We start from the raw sequence: 13,447 nt of genomic DNA, 5'->3' as shown, positions 1-13,447 counted from the left end.
AGGCGACGACGACCACCGCCATTTCGACGACCGCCGCCTCGGAGGTGCTCCCGCACGCTTGAGGCATCCCGGCGGCGTCGTCGTCGTCGTCGCCGTGCGGGCGGCCGCCGGCAGAGGAGGGCGCACGCCGCGGCGGCCGAAGGCGCCTCGGCTTTTCCTTCCGCCGCCTCCTCCGCGCGTGCGGCGAGGTGCGCCATCATCTCCCGGCCACTTCGGCCGGCCCTCCTCCATGCACCGATGGAGCGCCTACGCCCTCGCCGAGGGCTCCGGCCGACGCCGGTGCATGCCAGGCGGACGCCGAGTGCACCTTTCGGCGCCGGATCGGCCACCTCCCCTACCCATGCGTCTAGCACGCGTCATTCCGGACGGAGGGAGGCCGGCCGAGCGGCGGCGCGGCGTCGGAGCGGCCGGGATCCGCTCGTCGGAGCGGGGAACGCGGCGGCGGCGGGAGACGAGCGCGAGGGGGAGTAGGGTTTGCGAACCGAACTCCCCTCCGCGAACCCTTTTAATAGGGGTCGCTCGGTGGTTTTCTCGAGCCCCCGAACTTTCGATTCGGGCCGACCCATGTATTCGGGCGTTAATCTGCGCGCGTTTCGGCCCGAACCCGTAAATCCGCCGGAAAAATTCAGTTCGGGCGAGATTTACGGGCTCTGTTAGAGATGCTCTTACTGCTGCATGGCAAGTCATCGACCATTTCTTGCAAAAAAAGGCATGTCATCGACCATGCAGCAGACTGGCAACGGCTCTTGTAGTACGTCCACATGCCAGTTTTACGATCAGACGACCTCAGACATGAATCCTTGGATACCCATAAAAGTGTTCAGGCTGTCAGGTACCTTACCTTCTACAGCTGATGGCATATTTTTCTTACCGTGAGTGCTTGTCAGACACTCCAACATTTCCATCTACCTGGAGGGGCTATACGTAGGACAAGAACAGAAATCCGTTAAAGACCCAGTCAGTCAAGATTGACCGTTTGGGAAATACTGATCCCGTGACTGCACAAGCCATGCTGCATTTGGCAGCCAGAGAAAATAGAGTATGCTTGTAGTAAGTTGTACACAGTACCACCTTGTCACATACTGGCATGGCATGGCATGGCATGGACACCCGTGATGGAAGAAGGCAAGCACGAAAAGGGCCGATCGATGGCAGTTACCAATCATCTCATCAGTAGTTCAGTACAGTACGGAGAGCAGCAGAGTTTGGACAACAACACTGAAGAACAAAAACGCCCGTCTTCCTGACTGTATACACTCCAGATCAGAACTCCGATCCAAATCCAGAACTGCGTCGGAGCGAAAGGCGACCGAGAACCGGTCGATCGGTCAGACGAAGCACCGGCAAGGTCGATCCAAGACGCGTACGTATAAACCGTCCACCCAACGGCTCAACCAACTTTGGCAGGACGGGGAGCTATCAGCTATGGCGGGCAGTCGCCCGGGGCCAAGGGGACACGGCATGTGCGGCGGGCCCAGCCAGCGCGCCCATTATTCCGATGCCAATCTTGCGGGAAAGCACCGGGAGCCCACGCCGCGCGCGCGCGCCCACCTCCGCGAGCTCAGCTGCCCCGGCCGTGACCTTGGGGCCGGGAGAGGGACGCGCGGAGGACGGCGGTCGGCCGTCGTGTTATGTGTGCGCGCCGGCGTGGCCTGCTGGCTCGGTGCTGGGTGGGGGAGGGTGCGGGCCGATGCGCAGTCGATTCTACAGCGGTTGGAGGTGGAGAGGACAGGATGGGCGGGGCGATGCCGATGCCGATGCCGATGCGCGCCGTCCGGCGTGCCGCGAGCTGAATGGATGGATGCCGCGCACATGCGTGCCTGCTGCCAGGTTGGTGGATTCGCACAGTCGCTTGAATGGACCGTGCTGGGCTGCGAGGCAACATTGTGTTGGGACTGGGGCTAGGCTGGTCCATGTCTGGGCCGGGTCTCATTCGGTAGAGGAGGGCTGTGATCTGTTTGATCCATTGACCCATATTGACCACCATCATACCATGAAACTACTTATAACTAGTTGAATGCCATGCGTTGCTATGGTTTTTATATTTTCCTCGCAACATATTTCGTAACAAATAACAATATATGTACAAATTTACATGTATAAAAAACAGTCGCAAAATATTCTAAAAACTCATAAGACTCTACCCCGTCTGAACTATATGTTAACAATCGTTATAATTGGCAGCGTTTTAAATATGAAATAAACACTCATCTAATTATTTTATATTAAAAAATTTACGCCTCAATGCTCCTTCGATATTTTCGTAGATCATTACAAATATTTTCTTTTGCTTCATTTTTATGGTACTTGAGTAACCATACCAAAAAAATTCTTGTTGTGCTCAAAAATAGTCTGCACAACACTACTTATCATTATCAGTATAATCCACGTGATTTTTTTTAAAGTGCAACCTAGAATACCCACCATGCATGTTGGATGAACCACTTATTTACCATGCCATGAGAGCATACTGTAAAACATAACATGACATATTCCCGTAGATAAATGTATCATTATTATCTTTGTTTATTATTGAAAACATAGTACAATTTTGGGTTCATTTTTAGGGATATTTAACTGTTTGGACTTTCTGCACTAACAACTGGTGATCTACGTGGCAATAAAAATATATCAACAACCGGTTGGGATGTGCTAGTGCAAGTGCGTTGTTTAGGTAGATTGCTATTTTTTATGATTTCAATTGTATATTGTGAGATCGAATAATTTTAAGGTGGCACATGGATGCATGGATGCATAAGGAAACAACCTTCAAAGTAACAACCATTAGAAACATGAGCCCTTTTACATTACCCTTAAGTTAATATGGCCCGTCCATTTGCATCAATCTAATGGATGTGATCCATTTGTACTCTCTAGCCAGATTATGGAGTACCAAAGCTGAAAACCGAGGAGTACCAAGCTTTAAGGGGTAGAATCAGAATATAGACCTTCAGGCGGTTAGTCATGGAAACACATACATCAAATATGCCATCGGTGGATGCAGCTCATTTAGATCAGGCACAAACTGATGATCTCGCGTCCGTGATTATAACCTGTAATGATTTGTCTCAATTTCAATGTTTTTTCTTTGAGTTAAAGGACTCTGTCTATCACATGGACCAGGCGAGGGGATAAAGAAGGGATTCATAGGTCATTGAGTGAATAGAAAATGTCCATCGAGTTCGCTGTGTCTCTCCGCCGGCTCCCCCGATCTTGTCTTGGTGAAAGGCTGAAAGCGATCGCGAATGTGCTGATACATCAAGTCTCGAGGGAACCACCTGACTATCTAGGAACTAAGAGCATCTCCAGTTGCCCCTCAAACCACCCGCAAAGCAATTTGGGGCGTGTCGGACTAAAAAACGATTACAGCCGCGTCCTTCAAAGCCATTTTTTATCCGGCGCGTCAAGATACGGTGTCCGGCGCCCCGAGGCCGTGCCCGTCCCATAGGGGACGCACACCGGACACGCCGGACATAACGAAGAGCGAGGCGAAGCGACGCGGGCTCCCACATGTCGGCGAGTATTTGCATAAACCGTTGATTCGCGCCTTTTTTCTCGTCGCTCCTTCCTTCCCGCGCCTCCCACCCCTCCGCCGCCGCTGGATTTGCCGGCCGTTTGAGCGCTCGATCTCCTCGCGAGAGTCGGCGCCGTCGCCGCGGCTAGCGCTCCCGCCGGTCGTTCCGCCGCCACCGCTTCGCCATCGCGTCCCAGAACGCGGCGTCAAATCCGCCCCACCTCCACGCACACAAGGTGCTCGACGACTTGCCAGGTATGCGCGATTGGCCGCTGTTCGTTGCGTCGTCTGCCTCAGCGCAATTTTAACCATTGATTTTGCTTTAGACATGGATAGCGACGATGAGATGGTTGCCCTGCTGCTGGAGGACGAGCAATCCTTCGACGACGACCTCCGGGAGCATTTGCTGATCATCGCGTCCCTCCAGGACATGGTTGACGCCGAGGCGGAGAAGAGGAAGAGGCCGCACCGCGGAGGATCAAGGCCGGGGAGAAGGAAGTCCAAGCCCCGGCAGAGGATGGAGGGGCATGCCATGCTGCACAACGACTACTTCGCCGATGATGCAACACATGCCGACAATTTTCGGCGGCGGTACAGGATGAGCAAGGGGCTGTTCATGAATATCCTCCACGGCGTTCGAGAGTTCGACCCCTACCTCAAGCTCAAGCTCGACGCCGTAGGCGTTGTCGGGTTCTCGTCGATTCAGAAGTGCACCGCCGCCATGAGGATGCTTGCATACGGAGCACCTGCCGATACACAGGACGACTACCTTCGTATGAGTGAGTCTACTGCCATTGAGTGCATGTACAAGTTTTGCCGAGCTGTGGTGGGAAAGTTTGGCAAATACTACTTGAGAGGGCCAACTGAGGAAGAGACTGCAAGGATCATGGCACAAAATGCTGCCAGAGGATTTCCTGGAATGCTTGGAAGCATCGATTGCATGCTCTGGGCATGGAAGAACTGCCCGTTTGCTTGTCAAGGTATATACACTGGGCGTCATGGATATTGCAGTGTGGTGCTTGAAGCTGTGGCAAATTATGACCTTTGGATTTGGCATTCTTTTTTTGGCATGGCGGGATCACACAATGACATCAACGTGTTGCAGCAGTCTCCGGTGTTCAGCAGACTAGTGGAAGGGCATGCTCCACCTTGCAACTATGAGATCAATGGCCACAAATATACCAAAGGCTATTATCTAGCCGATGGTATATATCCAAAATGGGCCACTTTTGTCAAAACAATCTCGAATCCATTAGGTATGAAGAATTCCCACTTTGCTACGCGACAGGAGGCTTGCAGGAAGGTTGTCGAGCGGGCATTTGGTGTGCTTCAAGCACAATTTGCCATTGTCCGGTACCCTGCTCTAAGCTGGTCTCACGACCAAATGTGGGAGGTGATGCGAGCTTGTGTGATCATGCACAACATGATCATCGAGGATGACCGCAAGAATCATGCCAGGACACATGTTGGTCCCTATGAGTGTGAGGGCCCTCTTGCGGAGGTTGATCATGAGTTGCCTGCAGATTTTGCTGATTTCCTCGCCATGCACGCAGAGATCCGTGACAACAATGTTCATGATCAACTTCAAGCTGATCTCGTTGAGCATTTGTGGAGGGTCAAAGGAAATACCGTGGAACCTTGATCTAGCATCTAGCCCTATTTATTATATTTGTTTACTTGTTTTATTATTTGTTGTATTTTAATTTGAAATTAATTCTTGCAAATATTTTTATTCATATGCTATATTTGATAAATGGTTCTGTGTTAAAAAAGAAGTATTTTTAATGTTTGGGGGCGGCGTTTGGGGGACGCGGCTGGGGAGCGACGTCCCCAAAACGCGGCACGAACAAAACACGTCCCCAAACGCTCAATCCAGCGCGGTTTGGGGGACGCTTTGGGGGACGCGACTGGAGATTCTCTAAGAGCATCTCCAGTCACGTAGCATCTCCAGTCACGTCTCCTAAACCGTCCATAAACCGCGCCGGATTGAGCGTTTGGGGGACGTGTTTCGTTCGTGCCGCGTTTGGGGAACGTCGCTCCCCAGCCGCGTCCCCCAAACGCCGCTCCCAAACATTAAAATACTCTTTTTTCAATTTTTTGCATTTTTATTTCAATAAAGAGAAGTAATATTCCACAAACTAATACATAATTGAGAACGTGGTTTACACGAAGACATAATTTGGAACATGGTTTTCCACAGACTAATACATAGTTTGAACCATGGTTGACACGAATATAAAATATTACAAAAAAACTAAACCTAACTAGGCCGTGCATCGATGGTTTGGTGTGTTCGTTGCCAAGAAAGAACACTCGAGGGCACACCGAGTCACCCAAACTGGAAAATTCAGCTGGTGACGTTGCCCCTGTTGGTTCTTCCGAGGAAGAACAACCAGAGACCTCCGTGCACGTATTCGCTGCGAAGAAACAACACTCTTCATCAGTCGTTCTCCTCGTCGGTGCTGTCGCCGTGGTAGTCCCGGCGGCAGCGCGTCTCGTCGAAGACCTTGGCGCTCATGTCCCTGTCGCCAAAGTAGAAGAACAGGAGGACGAAGCCGGCTTCGAGGCTGTGGTGGCACGCGAACTTCTCCCAGCCGATGTGGAGGTACATCCTGCCACGCGCGTCGTAGATCACTTCGACGATCCACCGGTAGTAGCCGCACGCAGGCTCCCGCAGATGCAGCGTGCCCGGGCGGTCGTCGCCGGCGACGTAGACGACGAAGGAGTCAGGCAGCCTCTGGATGCCGCGTGGGTCGCCCTTGAGGACGAGCACGAACTCGAACTGCACGGACCCCTCCACGTCCATCTCCGACGATGAAGATGACGGCGCGGCAGGCGACGGCGAGCGTGCAGCCTTTCCGCGGCCACGACCACGACCACGACCGCGAACTCGGCCTCCGCCTCTCCCAGCCATGGCGTCGACTCTTGTTGAGATGGTGGCGGCTAGGGTTGGGGAGAGAGGCGCTAGGGTTTGTGTGTGAGAGGGACGATGAGAGGCGGACCTTTTTGTAGGCCGGAGGGAGGAGGGGGAGCGGTGGCGCTCATTAACGCCGGCACCCAGAGCTAGGCGCGACGAGACGCTTCGTTGCGCCTCTGTGGGAACTGCACCGTCGCTGTGCACCAATAACTTCCGTCGCGAGGTAGGCGATGGTTAGGTTAAAATTTATTGTGCCGCTGACGCATCGGGCCCTCGTCGCTTCGCCTCGCTTTTTGGTGTGTCCTGCGTCCCCGGTGCGTCGGACGGGAACGGGCTCGAAGCGCGGACACCGTATCAGACCGTGCCGGACAAAAAACGGCTTTAGGGGACGCGGCTGAAAACGTTTTTTTATCCAGCGCGCCTCAAATCGGTTTGGGAGACGGTTTGGAAGACGCGACTGAAGATGCTCTAAAACCATGGAGCTGGTCTGCCGAAGGTGTTGATACATCAGCGGCGGCGAATCTGAATTAATCGCACCAAATCAATTATAATATCGTAATGTTGTTCATGTTCTCCGAGATCCAGTAGGTAATCAATTGTGTGCTTGGGAAGAAATCGAAATCAAAGCTTATTCTGTTCAATTGATTTTCGTCTAACCGTCCCCAAGATCAATTGCCTACGATACCTAAAATATCCCTTAAAACCAAGGGACACGTCTAGCGAGCTGCTGCATGCCCGCTGGTTATTCTGAGCGATCATCCTAAAATGAAAAGTGCTCACACAAATGGAAAAGTGTATCCAGCTGTCAAAGAAATGGTAGGCTAGCTGATATCACTTTGTCGTTTTTTAAAAACTATAACTTTTAAATCGTGCGGCGAAATTACAATCTATTTTCACTTTTAGAATCCGAACGACAAGAGCTTCGAAACTAGACCATATTTTCATATGTTTTGACGGATTTTTTTAACAAGCAACTTTGTGGGCGACAGAGCAACTTGTTATGCAGGAAAGCAACTTTGGTGTGCGGTAAAGCAACTTTAGTGTGCAACGAGAACACTTGATATACAACGATGGTAGACTTCACAACAGCTGCAACAACAATTCCTAATATTGCTCTGTAGGACACTAAAATTGCTCGGTCGAGTACCAGACACTAAAACTTGCTCGGTCGGGTTCCAAAGTTGCTCTGCGGGGTTCAAAAACTGTGTTGCCGGGCACCAAAGTTGCTCTGCAAGACACTTAAGTTGCTTCGTGACACATTGAAATTGCTCCGATGGGCACCAAAATTATTGTCGGACACCAAAGTTGTGCCTTCGTGTACCAAAAAGTGTACATGTTTGTTGCACACTAAAGTTGCTTTGTGAAACACCAAAATTGTTTTGTTGCATAATAAAGTTGCTTTGTCGCGCATCAAAATTGCTTGTTAAAAAATTCTTCGAAACATATGAAAATATGGTCTATTTTCGAAGCTCTCGTCATAGAGATTTTAGTAGTGAAAACAAATTGTAATTTCATCGCACGTACAGTTTTTTGAAAAATGACACCTGATATCAGCTAGCCTATCATTTCTTTGACAACTTGACATAAATAGACGTCCTGTAATGCGTGTGCCCAGAACGTCCATCTAGCACGCGCCCGTCCGTAAGATTTCAGGAAAACCAAGGGCCGGATGTGCCCTGTACTCCGTTGTCACCTAGAGGGGTACTGGGTACAGTAAAATTCCTCTAGAAACATATATAATGTGACAACGTTGGATAAGTGAATATCTTTACCAATTTGCATTAAGAGATTTTGTAGTCTATCCCAGGACAACTACCGAACAACATCGCCAATGACTAGATATTTAGCTTTAGTCGTCACTTGTAACCTCTTGTGAAATCGACTATCGCCTTCTGATGATAGGAAAATATCTTCATATTCCATAATCCCGTGAGCATGATTGATGCCCTGTAAGCGCTGGTTTGATATCAATCGGATTGGACGAAGCTGGAGAGCATATGATTAAATTGAACGGCCCAGATGCTCCTAATAACGACCATCAAATACGTTGAATGAACAACAACAATCTCTAGTGTAATAGGATTAGGGGAGTGGTGAAGGCAGAACTTGTGCCTGGGAGCTAAATTAAATTTTCACTCAAAATAAATCCCAGCAGAAGGGACACGGCGGAGCCTTGTATACATAAAGTACACCAGATTAAATGCCGTGCAGCAAGGACAAGACGCCTCCGACTTCAGACTGGGGATCGGGACGAATGGGGCTCACATTTTCAGATAAGGGTAAAACCATAAAAGAGCGTCATACTGTACAAGCACTACACCAGATCAATCTGTTGGCCGTGAACAAAGTAAACACATTGTGGCTCAGACGATGGATGAAATAACTGAAGACGTTTCACGTTGTTACAGACTTCAGGTACAAAAAATAAAAGAGCAATTCGCTAGAACAATTATAAAGCTGGAGATGTACTCCTATATACAAGGCATGCACAGCAATAACGTACTATGAGATAAGAAACACTCCGCTGGGTCAAAGGGAAAATTATGATGCAGGAAATAGTTGAAAATCCACGAAGGTTCATCCCTCAGTTGCAAAATTTGGTAGAAGGGGCCCCCAGTTTCTGAACAGCATCCAGCGCTTGATACCTTCGTCGTCCCAGACTAAATCGTTCCACCAACGCGCTTCTCCTATTATTTTTGTAAAAAATGGACTATTTTCAGTCACACCAACTGGAATCTTCTTCAGTTTTGCACAGCCTCTCACCTTCAAGTCCTTGAGAGACGGCAAGACTCCTCCACAGATGCAGCTAAGCTCTGGAAGCTCCCACAGTTGCAGTGTCTGTAATCCTGGAAGAGCATATTCTGCGTTGATTGGTTCGTCAAAGACTCTCTCCAAGCTGTCACAGAACCTTATATGTAGACTACGAAGATTCGGCAGGCGTAGTGATGAAGGAAAGAGAAAATTCAGTTTTGGACAGCAATCGAGGTGCATGTGCACCAGACAGCTGAAACTAGTCAAAACTTCAATCCCTTGGCAGAAGTATGCTAAATTTTCCATGTTGGAGATCCATATATTGTGCAACTTGCCTATTCTAGATAATACATGCACTTCTTCTACCAAGAAAAGATTCTCCAGTTGGCGACATTCCTCTATCCAAAGTTCTTGTGCTGCTGTCATTTTTCCAGTATTCAGACTCCATACTTCATCTGTTTCTGTCACACTTTTTAATAATATTAGCACAGCATGACCAAGAACCCCCTCGATATCATTAGTAATGCTGACACAGTTTACCTCCAGGAATCTATCGAAATCACTGGAACGCAAGTCCACAGAAGAGAATTTTGTCCTTGGCTCTATGAATTCATTGCCCATGGTTTCATCGAACTTTAAAGGGGAGATAACGATGTGAAACTTTCGAAAGCAATTTAACCAGAGTGTAGATTCTTTATCCAAAGACTTAAATAAGTTGGCGTGATTTGCATGAATGTATGTTTTGCTGGTCTGGTTTACATCTTGAGAGATACTCATGCCAAATCTGTCAGATAACTCAAAAGTCAGTCCACAAGGTAACCAATGCATGTCCATCCAATCCACCAGATCCTTACTTGCCCCTAGTTGTAAGTTCCTTGCTGCACCTTTTTTTTGAAACTCCAAAAGGGAACCTGATAGTTTCTGTAGTTTGCTCAGAAAGGCATGGGCAATCTTGTAGCAGGAGTTTGTTAAGCTTGGTGCACGCAGCCAGAGATGGCAAGCATTCGATAGAAGTCTTCGAAAGGTCAAGGATCTCGAGCAAACTCATACGGTCAAATGATCCAGATTCTACACTCTTTAGGGAGCAACAACCCGATGCCTTAAGTATCTCCAGCTTCTCGAGCGAGCCTATGTGCTGAATTTTCTCCAAGTGTCCACATTCCACTAGTAGCAGGAACCGGAGGTACGACAAACGAGAAATGGATTGCGGTAGGAATATGATTCGAGTGAACGACAGGTCCAGCACTCTAAGTATGCCCTCACGACAAAAGAAATCTTCACATATAGTTCTCATGTAGTGGTTTCCTCTTAAGAACAGTTCCGAAATTCGAATGCAATTGTCAATACACCAATCATACAGTTCTGCGTAGCCATTCTCATGTTCAGGGAACACCGTCTCTCTGATGACATCATGCACACGGATATGATCCTCACCCTCAAAATGAACCAAACCATGCTTTGACAGCACATGAAGAATTTCCATACCAATACAGTTAGCCTCATGATAGCCTCTAGTTTCTGGAATAAGATCATGTACCATCCATAAAATGATCAAGTCTTTGATAGGAACTGCCTCATCGTCAGGGAAGTTTAAGCAGTATTGGAAGCAGAGCCTAGCAGTAACAGAAGGAAGCCGTCGGTAACCAAACTGTACAAGCCGGATCATTGTGGTGAACACTGATACCTTGGCCCTTGAGCCACATAGGCTTCCCTGATTAAAACTCTGAATTCCTCTTGTGTAGGCACGTCACAAAGTGCCCCACCCAGTAAGATAAGTGACAATGGCATGCCAAAGCAGTTTTCAATTAAGTCTGGATCAATATCTTTGCCAATCTTCTCATGCAGTAGGTCATATGAGGCTTGATATGTGAGAGGTTCTGGCGTTATTACTATCGTTGGCTTCACGACTGCTGTTGCCCTCCCGGTTCTTGTGGTCACAATGACCTTCGAACCAAAATTCTGCTCTCGAGGATCCGGAATTCCCAAGTACCGTAAGATATTGTCCTCGACAAAATAAGCATTATCGAGAACCACCAAGAACTTACTTCTTGCGAGATGTTCCATGATCATGACCCTAATTCTTGATGATAAAAGTTCCTCGCCGATGTCAATTGAAAGACACGTTGCAATCTTTTCGATGCATCTTCTCCGACTACAACGTCCAGACAATGAAATCCATAGATAGTTGTCAAAGCGATTTGAGTTCCTCGCTGTTTCAAATGCAGCTCTTGCCGCCCATGTCTTTCCCAAGCCACCAATACCCTCAATCACAACCACTTCACCTTCTGGACGAAGAACCAGGTAGAGCATATCTTGGATTGATATCAACCGAAATCGTGGTATAGTGAAGTCCATGTAAGGTGAAGGCCTCCTTGATTTCCTAAAACAGCAGTAGGATGCCATGACACCCCTCCTTTTTTTATTAGCCTGAATGCTCAGGCTAAGTGTAAACAAACAATCACCTCGTGCACCAGTGTAGCAGACAAGTTCTTCCACTGTTAACTAGTCAATGGTGTAATTTTCGCGTTAATGTGTGAATTTAGCGTAAAATAGTGGTACTACATCCCTAGACATATAAATCTAGCTAAAAGTCAAATCTTGCAAAGTTTGACCAAAAATATGAAGAAAAATATCACATCTATAATATTTAAAATGTACACCATGAAACTATATTTAAGGGTCAATCAATGATATGGATTTTGTATTCTAGATGTTCATATATTTGTCCACAAGCTTGGTCAAACGTGGGCATTGGTTTCCACAAAAGTCAAACTAGAGAGTAACTTTGACCAAGTTTTCTGAGAAATACTGAATGTATACCATATTCAGTATATTTCACGATAAATCTAATGGTATTGATTTGACATTTTAGATGTTGATATTTTTGGGTATGAACTTGGTCAAAGTTTACACGGTTTAACTTCTAAAAAATCTAGCAGTTAGGAATTTTCTGCTGATCATCTAGCTTTACTCTGTTTATGATTGATGTTTTAGACATTATTTTCCCAGTTTGCAGTTAACTTAATCCTTTTCATGAAACAAAGCACTAAAACAAACTGTTCTAATCTGAAGACAATACACGAGAGAACTCACTCTTCTCTGGACAAAGATTAAGAAGGTAACATCGCGCAGAAGGTAGCAGCAGATAGTTTCTGGTTGTAAACATATGGGTGCTCGTACCCCTAAAAGTAGGCGTTTTCGCAACCTACTCAAATCGCTTTGATTTTCGTCCAATCTAAAAAATATACAAGTGCAGCGCTACCCAGTGTTCCTAGAAAACAAAATACTACTCTCGGAACTTGTGAAAGCATAAGCAAACGTGGATCTGGTTCCGCACAAAGTTGAACCCCGTTGGGGGCGAATTTAGCCGGTAAATTGGGGAAGTTGAGGATTCCGAAATTTACTCATTGGTCGAATGATTCCTGGAAAAAATACTTCAGATAATACCTAGATAATGAAGGAAATTTAAACTCACAAACCTCGGATACCCAAACGGCTGAACAAAGCAGAGAAGATGAACGACGGGCTAGCTCCCAGTCCAACGCGCTCTCACTCTAGTGGTCTTGCCTACCCCGCTCCGCCCTTCCCCCTCCTCTCTTGCTGTTCTTCGTTTACTGGCCCCATATCTGTATGACTGTATCCACTAGTCGGAGCGGATGTTCAATTTCCAGTTTTCTCGGTCCAATCGGAGGTGGGACTCATGACACCAGCAGCCTCTTTGTAAGCACCCGGTATCCCAGACCATCTCCAACAGACGACGCATATCAAACACCGTAGTCACGTCCGTTCGTTTGCGTCCGCGGACATGAAAATGTGGGCAAATAGCTCAGACGCGACGTTTCTCACCGCTATTGTCTCTCATGCGCCATAGTTGACGGGAATAGCTGCCATACGACGTCTGTGAGCACCAAAATTGCTCCGACCCACCCATGTTGATGAAACGACCGTGTCACTTGTTTAGGCTGGTTAAGGAGTCATGAATTAGGGTTAGGCACTGCGGGACCCACTCCTTTAGGCCGGTTGAGTCAAACCATCCCCGACCGACCGAGCAGGACCCAACCGTGCCGAAGCGGAGCGCGCCATCCGAACGCCGGATCCCTCTCGGCGGCGGCGGCGGAGCTCCCCTCTGGGCGTGGCGGTTCCGGCATCGGCGGTGAGTCAAATGGAGGGGAGCACATTCTCATCACTCTCAAACCGTAGGCGCCCCGAATCTGACCCAATTTTGCCCGACACGCGAGACATTTGAGGGGAGGGCGGCGGTGACG

At 48.1% G+C, this 13,447-nt stretch overlaps 1 pseudogene; it reads right to left on the bottom strand.

Moving 5' to 3' along the window:
• Nucleotides 1-8,787: 8,787 nt before the first annotated feature.
• Nucleotides 8,788-11,648, bottom strand: LOC124680693 (annotated as a pseudogene).
• Between the last annotated feature and the right edge of the window lie 1,799 nt (nucleotides 11,649-13,447).

Source organism: Lolium rigidum, unplaced genomic scaffold (genome assembly GCF_022539505.1).
Source record: "Lolium rigidum isolate FL_2022 unplaced genomic scaffold, APGP_CSIRO_Lrig_0.1 contig_2471_1, whole genome shotgun sequence".
Lineage (NCBI taxonomy): Eukaryota > Viridiplantae > Streptophyta > Magnoliopsida > Poales > Poaceae > Lolium > Lolium rigidum.
This window is presented reverse-complemented; position numbering and strand designations above follow the sequence as displayed.